Source organism: Heliangelus exortis, chromosome 6 (assembly GCF_036169615.1).
Source record: "Heliangelus exortis chromosome 6, bHelExo1.hap1, whole genome shotgun sequence".
In the NCBI taxonomy this organism is placed as follows: Eukaryota; Metazoa; Chordata; class Aves; order Apodiformes; family Trochilidae; genus Heliangelus; species Heliangelus exortis.
This window is the reverse complement of record NC_092427.1, coordinates 18,955,877-18,963,778: the sequence shown is the minus strand read 5'-3', so window position 1 is coordinate 18,963,778 and position 7,902 is coordinate 18,955,877. Positions and strand designations below refer to the sequence as shown.

The 7,902-nt window shown below is 47.9% G+C and overlaps 1 long non-coding RNA gene across 1 annotated transcript in view; it reads left to right on the top strand.

The window, feature by feature from the left end:
• Positions 1-7,902, top strand: part of LOC139797557 (uncharacterized) — a 336,133-nt gene that overhangs the window by 258,816 nt on the left and 69,415 nt on the right. The window lies entirely within an intron of this gene.

The following is a 7,902-nucleotide window of genomic DNA, read 5'->3' as shown; positions in this document are numbered from 1 at the left end:
CCATGGCTGGATCACCTCTGCTATGGAGACAGGCTGAGAGGGTTGGGGTTGTTCAGCCTGGAGAAGAGAAGGGGAGACTTTAGAGCACCTTCCAGTACCTAAAGGGGCTTCCAAAAAGCTGAGGAGGGACTTTTGGCAAAGGCATGGAGTGATAAGGACAAGGGAGAATGGTTTAAACTGGGGGAGGGGAGATGGACTTGAGATATGAGGAAGAAATTCTTTGCTGTGAGGGAGGAGAGACACTGGCCCAGGTTGCCCAGAGGAGCTGTGACTGCCCCATCCCTAGAAGTGTTGAAGGCCAGGTTTGATGGGGCTTGGAGAAATCTGGTGTAGTGGGAGGTGTCCCTGCCCATGGCAGAGGGGTTGGAACTGGATGATCTTCAAGGTTCCTTACAACCCAGACCAGTCTGGGATTTTCTTTAAGTCCAGTTATTGTCCAGTCCAGCCCTTTTGCATGGGGAGATGAAGGTGGATGGCAAGGAGGGGATTGACCCTGTACTTACAGATTGACCCATTCCCTCTAAAGCAACAGCCCCTGGTGTCCCCTCACCTGTAGCTGACCTGGGGCTCTGTTTGTGCCCTGCTGGGTTATAACTGGGGAGGGAGGAAATTTAGCACCTTGAAGGGCAGTCATGCAGGGGAGAAGGAGACAGAAGGGAATTTTTTTAATTTTGTTTTACTCTGCATTTTTCTCTTTGCCCTCATGCCTGCTGTTTTCCCAGGCTCCAGCAAATGTCAGCTGGGCTTGGGGAGTGGGCTGGGACCTGCAGCCTGCAGCAAGAGGAGGCTCTGGGCTGGAGCCAGCTGGGAGGGAGAGCTAATGTAGGATGCTGCCTGCACTCAGGAGGCTGAAAGCACCAGTTCCCAGGTGGCATCACAGAGGCCAGGAGCAGATGTATCCCAAGGCCCCAGGACAGCAGAAAGCAAGGTAAATATTCCTGCAAAAGCTCAACCTGATGTTTGCCCACACCACCTGCATGCAGCATCCATTACACACGGGGGCTGGAGCTGTGGGCAGCAGAGCAGAAGGCTTTGTGGTGGCTCCTGCATTAAACAGGGATGAAGGAGGATGTGGGAGGTGTTTGTTCATGCCTGGCCTGGGTGCTCCTTGCTGGCTGTGACTCGATGCCTGAGCCATGTGAGCTCCCATGGTAGCTGAGAGGATAAACACTGACCCAGACACCTGGGACAGTGGGTATAAAATTCACTAGTGTGTTCCTGGGGAACAGCTGAGGCACTTTTAACTTTGGTTTAAATAAATACAAACACAACTTATGCAAAGTATAAAGTCTCTTCTAATATGCAGACACTTCACATCTGGAATTTGCAATGCTTTGTACCCAACAAGTTGAGTGGCCTGCCATGTATACAGCCTTTAGTACCCACAAGTTTGATGCGCAATGGGCATTTGTGACCAGTTGTCTGCCCAAAGAAATACATTCGTGTATCATTTTGATAGGTCTGAGGACTCTCCAAGCCTGGCTGGTGATACAAAGGATGGAGGAGCACATCATCCATCACCCTGGAAGGAGTAACCAGCTCACAGCTAGAAGGTAATTTTGAGTAATGGTTGTGTTATCATCATCATCATTAGCAGTATTTTCTGTGCCTAAGATGGATTTAGATGGGCTGAAACTTTTCATGTTGTTTGATAAATGCCTGTGTCACAAAAAATAATCTTGAATTTAATGTGAAATCTTTCTAAAAGAAATGTTTTCAGCTCTCCTATTTAATTATTTCTTCCTGAAACTTACTTCAGTCTACAGGTTTTAGAAAGCTGGAGTCAAAACTCATCACTCTGTTTGGCCTCCAGTGCACCATTTCTTTTCAAGAAAAGAGCATGTTAGCTTTCCTTTTGTATTTCCTGTCTTCTGCAAATTTTGAGGAGACTTTAATTTTTGGTGGGTGGGTAGAACATCTACATGGAGTGAATTAAATCACTAGGGGTGACAGCAGCAGTGCATCTGAGACAGGCAAGGACCAGAGCTGCTGACATTCTGTAAACAAAGATGGCAAGAGGGTGAAGCCAGCTTCTCCTGTGCCAGTCTTTCTGGACACCAGCACAGAACCAGTAACCTGAGGAGGCCAGGAAGGGGAGCATCTGTCCTTCTCTGGCATTGATTCACAGGTGAGCACTGTCAGTCCATCTTTCTTGGCTAACATGTGGCTGTGATGGGCTGGTTCCTCAGGAACCACCTGGCTTTTGGAGAGTTACCTGTTTGCCCTGGGAGGTGAAGGGTGTTGTGTTACTTTGCCAATTTGTGTCCATTAAAACATTACTGAGGTTGGTGTCTGCCAGATCCCTTCTCCTGACACTTCCTTGTTTCAGGACAGAACAGGATTAGCTTTATGCTAAACTGACAAGCACCAGTGTTGGAGTCACCTATCCCTGGTGTTACTTTAGAGCTGTTTGTTGGCTACAACCATGCATTACAATCCTTGCTCCTTCTTCTGATGTATATTCTGCAACTGCAAGAAGCTTCTGCCTTTTCTAACAGAGGAACTGTTGTTACATCACTGACATGTCCCAGAGATATCTTTCCACTGAGCAGAGAGTGTTTGTCCCATCTCTGCTTTGAATTCTGTTCCCTCATCCAAAATCATTAATTCCCCTCTTCCTGGCCAGCTGTCAGCAGTGGTTGCTAAACCCTCAAACACATCTGGGAGGTTTTCATGCCAGAAAAACCCTTGGCTTGAGTGTGAAATAGTGTTAGTGTTAAATATCCCAGCCCAAGCTGAAAGGGAAAGTGAACTGCAGCTCTCAAGGGAGAAGAAAATCCCTTTGCATGTTGTTCCTCTGCAAAATCCATAGCTGGAATTACTTTTTTCAGAAAGCAGAGCCCAGCTTTAAAGGATCTAGCAGACAAGCAATGTGATGCCTGCACATAAAGTGGAGGAGCTCAGAGATGGGCTGAGCTTTACATCAGCCCAAAGGACAGAAGTGACACCAAACCTGTCACCCCTGCTGCTGGTGAGGCCAGCACAGTACCTTGTGTCTCAGGGTGATCCTTGCTTTTGCTCAGATCTTGTTGCCTTCCTGTTGGGTCAGTGAGTAGAGTTACTGGAGCTAATTTGTAGAGCATAATCACATTGGGGTGGACCTTTTAGTTTTATTTTTGGTCTTTTTACTCTGGAGAAAACTGGGGGTGGAATCTGATCAATGCTTTTAAATACTTAAAGGCTGGGTGTCAGGAGGATGGGGCCAGTCTTTTTTCAGTGGTGCCTAATGGCTGAAAAAGAGGTAAGAGGCACAAACTTGAACATAGGAAGTTCCATCTAAACATGAGGAGGAACTTCTTTACTGTGAGGGGGGCAGAGCACTGGGACAGGATGCCCAGACTGATGGTGGAGTCTCCATCCCTAGAAACGTTCAAAACCTGTCTGGATGTCATCTTGTGCAACGTGCATGCTTAATCTGCTCTGGAAGAGAGGCTGAATTTCAGAAGTGCCTTCCAACCCCTAACACTATGTGACTCTGTGACCTTTCTGAGGTGCTCCCCGAGTTACAGTGATCCCATGGGATTCAGTTCATCCCTAAAGGGAGATCAGCTGTGTTTTGTCAAGTCAGCTTTAACTCTGGATAGGAGCCTCAGCAGAAACAGGCTTCTCCTCTCCTGCCCCTGGGGGACAAAGCTTTATATGGACTTAATCCTGGCATTTATAGAGTTGATCCTACCCTTCAAGTTCTTGCCTGCAGTTAATTTCCAAGTAATTTTCCCAAAGTGTCCATATGCCTGCTGGCTCTGGGATCTTTTTCCCAATGCAGAGAGGACAGGAGCACTCCTGGGAGCGTGGTGGGGTGCAGGTGATGCAGAGGAACTGGGCAGCCTCTGGCAGCCAGGCAGAGGGGCTCTCTGGAGGCTGCCAGCAAAGCACCCCTATGGGACATGCACCCAATGTGGAGGGTGGTGGGGAGGAGGAATTTAGCCCTCCCCCCTTGGCAGGAATAAAGTTTCTGCAGTGAAGGAGACCTTGAAGAACTGGGAAAGGAAAGCCATGCAAGACTGCAGCAAGCTGGGAGAGGAATATGCCGAGTGTTATGTATGTGCCCCTGTGGAGGTAATCTCATAGTTATTTTAGACTCCAGCTGGGAAGCAGCTCTGATCCCTGCTTTCCCAGTATTCTGCCAAGCTCATGCTCCAAATCTGCTCTCACTGGCTCTGAACAAGGCAGGCTGTGGGGTGAGAAGCTGCCAGCATCAATTGAGGTGAAAGACCTTCACACTGCTGTGTGCTTCTGGGTGTGCATTTGTGCCTTGCTGCCCATCACAGAGCTCCCAGGAACTGGCTGTGGGACCTTGGTCTTGGTGTTTTGTTGTCTGTTTATTTTCCCATGGTAATGCAGATTCAAAGATAAAACCAAAGCAGTTGGATCCCCACCTCCTGATGCCGAGATGTTCCTTGCTCCCAAAGCCATCCTGCACAAATAAGGGAGCTTCTCTCTCATCAGAGATGCTTCATACTAGGCTTAACACCAAAAACAGAATTTCAGGGCTTTCTTGTGATAATAATTCATTTGGCAGAGCTGGTTCACTTTCTAAATCTGTTCGAACACAAGCAAAATCCAACCTGCTCATCTCTGTGTGTTTCACTGAGTTCCTTCACACCCAAGCTCTTCAGAGGGGTCTGGCATCACAGAAGAAATGCAGACTGCAGTTTTTCAGCAGTATTTCTGTACCATCATTAAGCCTGGAGTAAACCTACAAGCTTGTGGTAGGTTGTCACTCTTAGGGGTCAAATGTCCTGGGCACACTGGCTGCTTTCTTGAAATATGCTCTGGGGAGGTTCAACCTCACTGATTTTCTCAGTGATGCTCCTCAAGCAGCAAGACCAGGATGAATCAACTGCAGCAGCTGCTGGTCCTCAGGACCTCCAGTCCCACAAAGACAGGAATCCTTACACCTCTTGCCCAGTTTAAACTACATTGTGGTTTGATTTAATGGGTTCCGAGAGATGGATCAAGCAGCATGATTTGGGTTTTGGTTCTCTTCTTTGTATTCAGGATGAAAAAGCAAAACTCAGTTGTTTTGGTTTGGTATTTTTTTAGGCAAATGGAGGATGGAAAGAAGTTGGTTTAAAGCAAGCTTTGCCTTCCTAGCCAAGTTGTTCAAGCAAGATAAGTCTCCATAACCCTTGAAATAGATAATGTGTAGCTCCAGGGGCCATTGTGAAGACCCAGCACTGTAAAAATGCAGATTTCAGGGAAAGCTTAATGCTTTGTGACAATTTAAAGTACCCCCGAAGGGTGTTCACTCAGGCAGAAGCACACTTTATTTGAAGCATATTATGAATGAGACAGGAGAACAATTTGTTTGCTGAAGATGGGCAGCGGATCAATTAAGCAGAGCAGAGGGTGCAGAGCAAGTCAGTTTGCAAAAGGGCAAAACACAGAGGAGGTGGCTACATCCTGTCTGGCTTCTGGGGTGTTCTCCTTCCTCTCTGCTGAGATGGGGTTGAGGAGCTGGGCTTCAGGATCCTGAGTGCCTGTGGCTTGCAGCATCCCTGGATGCAGGTGGAGACTTATCTGCCTTGAGGACAGGGCTCACTGTGGTGACATGAGGCCACCAAGCAGCAGGCACCCTTCCCAGGGGCACTGAGACATCCCCTTGACCATGCTCTTCCTTCTGGTTACCCTGATCACTGGGGCTGAGGGGCAGTTCTCAGAGTGAGCAAACTGCTGTGGTCTAGGACCTGCTCTCCAGATGAAAGCAGCTTACTTAGGGCATTTAGTTATCTGCATGTAAATATTGGGAAACCAAATCCTATTAATCTATGGAGAAGGAAAAAGGAATGGTGCAAGTCCATCTGTGGGTTTTGGGGTTGAAGGGGGGGGGGAGCTAGTTGTGCATGGGCTTTTATCTTCTTTTTGAAGGGAAAGGGCTTTCCTTTACTAAGGCAAAGTGCTCAAAACTAAAAAATCTTACTGGATGCCAAAATCAATTTTGTTTAGGTTTTTTTTAATAGGAAAAGGAAATATCCTTTTCTTTTTTTTTTTTTTTTTTAATAGGAAAAGGAAATTCCTGGTAGGGAATCTTGCACCTTCTCCAAGGCAAAATCCATGGCTGCAGGCACCAGGCAGAAAGCCAGAGCCCATGGGAGCAGGACATTTCTGACCCAGCTCGTGTGGCAAGTTATATGATGCTCCTGTTCATCCACTGGCGGGGGAGGTTTAGATTGGATATTGGAAGAATTTCTTTATGAAAGGGTTTTCAGGCCCTGGCACAGGCTGCCCAGGGGCATTCCATCAAAATGGAGTAATGACTCCACTGCCCAGGGGGAGTCCCCATCCCTGGAGGGATTGAAAAGCTGTGTAGATGTGGTGCTAGGGGACGTGGTTTAGTGGTGGCTTTAGCAGTGCTGGGTTAATGGTTGGACTTGATGGTCAGAAAGGTCTTTAGTAACCAAAACGATTCTGTGATTCTTCTGTTGTCTGGCAGCATATTGCAAGGCCTGGTATTGAGCTTTGTGCAATGGCTAAAACTGGCTCCTTCTTAGCTGCTGTGTCCCAGGCTTGGTGTTGGTTGCGGTGATTCAGGATCAGCCCTGTGGTGAACTGAGAGCTTTAAAAGTGCCCTGTCCTGCCATCCCCTGTCATCTGGTGCAATCTCTGCAGTAAGCACAGCCAGACTGCTGCTCCTTGTCTTTAAGTACCCATCCAGGGGCAACTGAAGGCTTCATTCAACACGAGGCAGGTCCTTAGTTTTTTCCTGTGACACCTGCCCTTATCAGGGTACTAGTCACAATATTGTGAAAGACTGTGCAGTTTTTTTTAAAGGATGGGTATTCCCAATCCATGGGAGTACAGGTCCCCTGGTGAGTCTGTCCATTGGTGTGATAACAGCCATTATGTAAGCCACTTCAGCTTATATTTAGTTTGAGATTTCAGTCCCTAAAACTCCCTGCTGTCACACCCAGTGGCCCCATGACTGGCTACGAGGTGGTGGCTGGAGGGGTTTCAACCCTTGATCTGCACCAGGATCTCTGCGGTCAGCACCTCATTTCTGACTTTCAGTCAAGCCTGGACAATGCCTCTGCTGAGTGAGCCAAAAGCTCCTTCAGAAGTAATGAAAAAAAAACCCTGTAAATAACCTTCTGGGGTCCTTGACTGTTCCCACAAGCTGCCTTACCATGTTGGTCCCTGTGTGACTGACAGCAGCAATCTATGGGCTTCAGTTCAGTCCTGGCAGGCAAATAGCAGCAAACAGCCTCTCCTCTGTGTAAGTAAACTGGCTGCTGCTTAATGAGCCACAGCACTTAATGAGTTGTGACATGGGCAAGTCTCTGAGCTTTAGCCAACAGCTGCCAGAGGCAGTTACAAACTCTGGGTTTTTTTTATGAATAACCATGTCAGCAGATTGGTTGTTCTGCTGCTTTGGGGTTTTTTACAGTCTGTCCTGACACACGGTGACATTGGTGGCACATGGGGACTCTCCTCTTTGCTCTCACCTCACACCTCTCTGTGCAGTGTCTCTGGATCACTTCTGCCATAACCAGGGGGATGAGGTGTCCAGCAACCATAACCCATCCCACTGACAACTCCTGCCTGCTCTGAGACCCTTTTAGGGATATGGTGAGGTGGTGCTGCAGGGCCAAGTGCCTCGTGGCCAAGGTGGCCAACAGCATCCTGGCTTTTATCAGCAATAGCGTGGCCAGCAGGACCAGGGCAGGGATTGTGCCCTTGTACTCAGCTCTGGTGAGGCTGCACCTCTAACCCTACCATCTTACAAGCCCCATCTTTGTGGCTTTCTCAGCACAGACCCACCATTAGAAGCAGCTGGTGTTTGAGTAGAAATACCATCTCTTCTTCCTTTATCAAGCAATGATTGCAATTTCAACATTCCCAAATTACCGCTTGAAAAGGAAAGATTTCCCCAAGAAGCAGCAGATGAGCAGCTGATGTAGT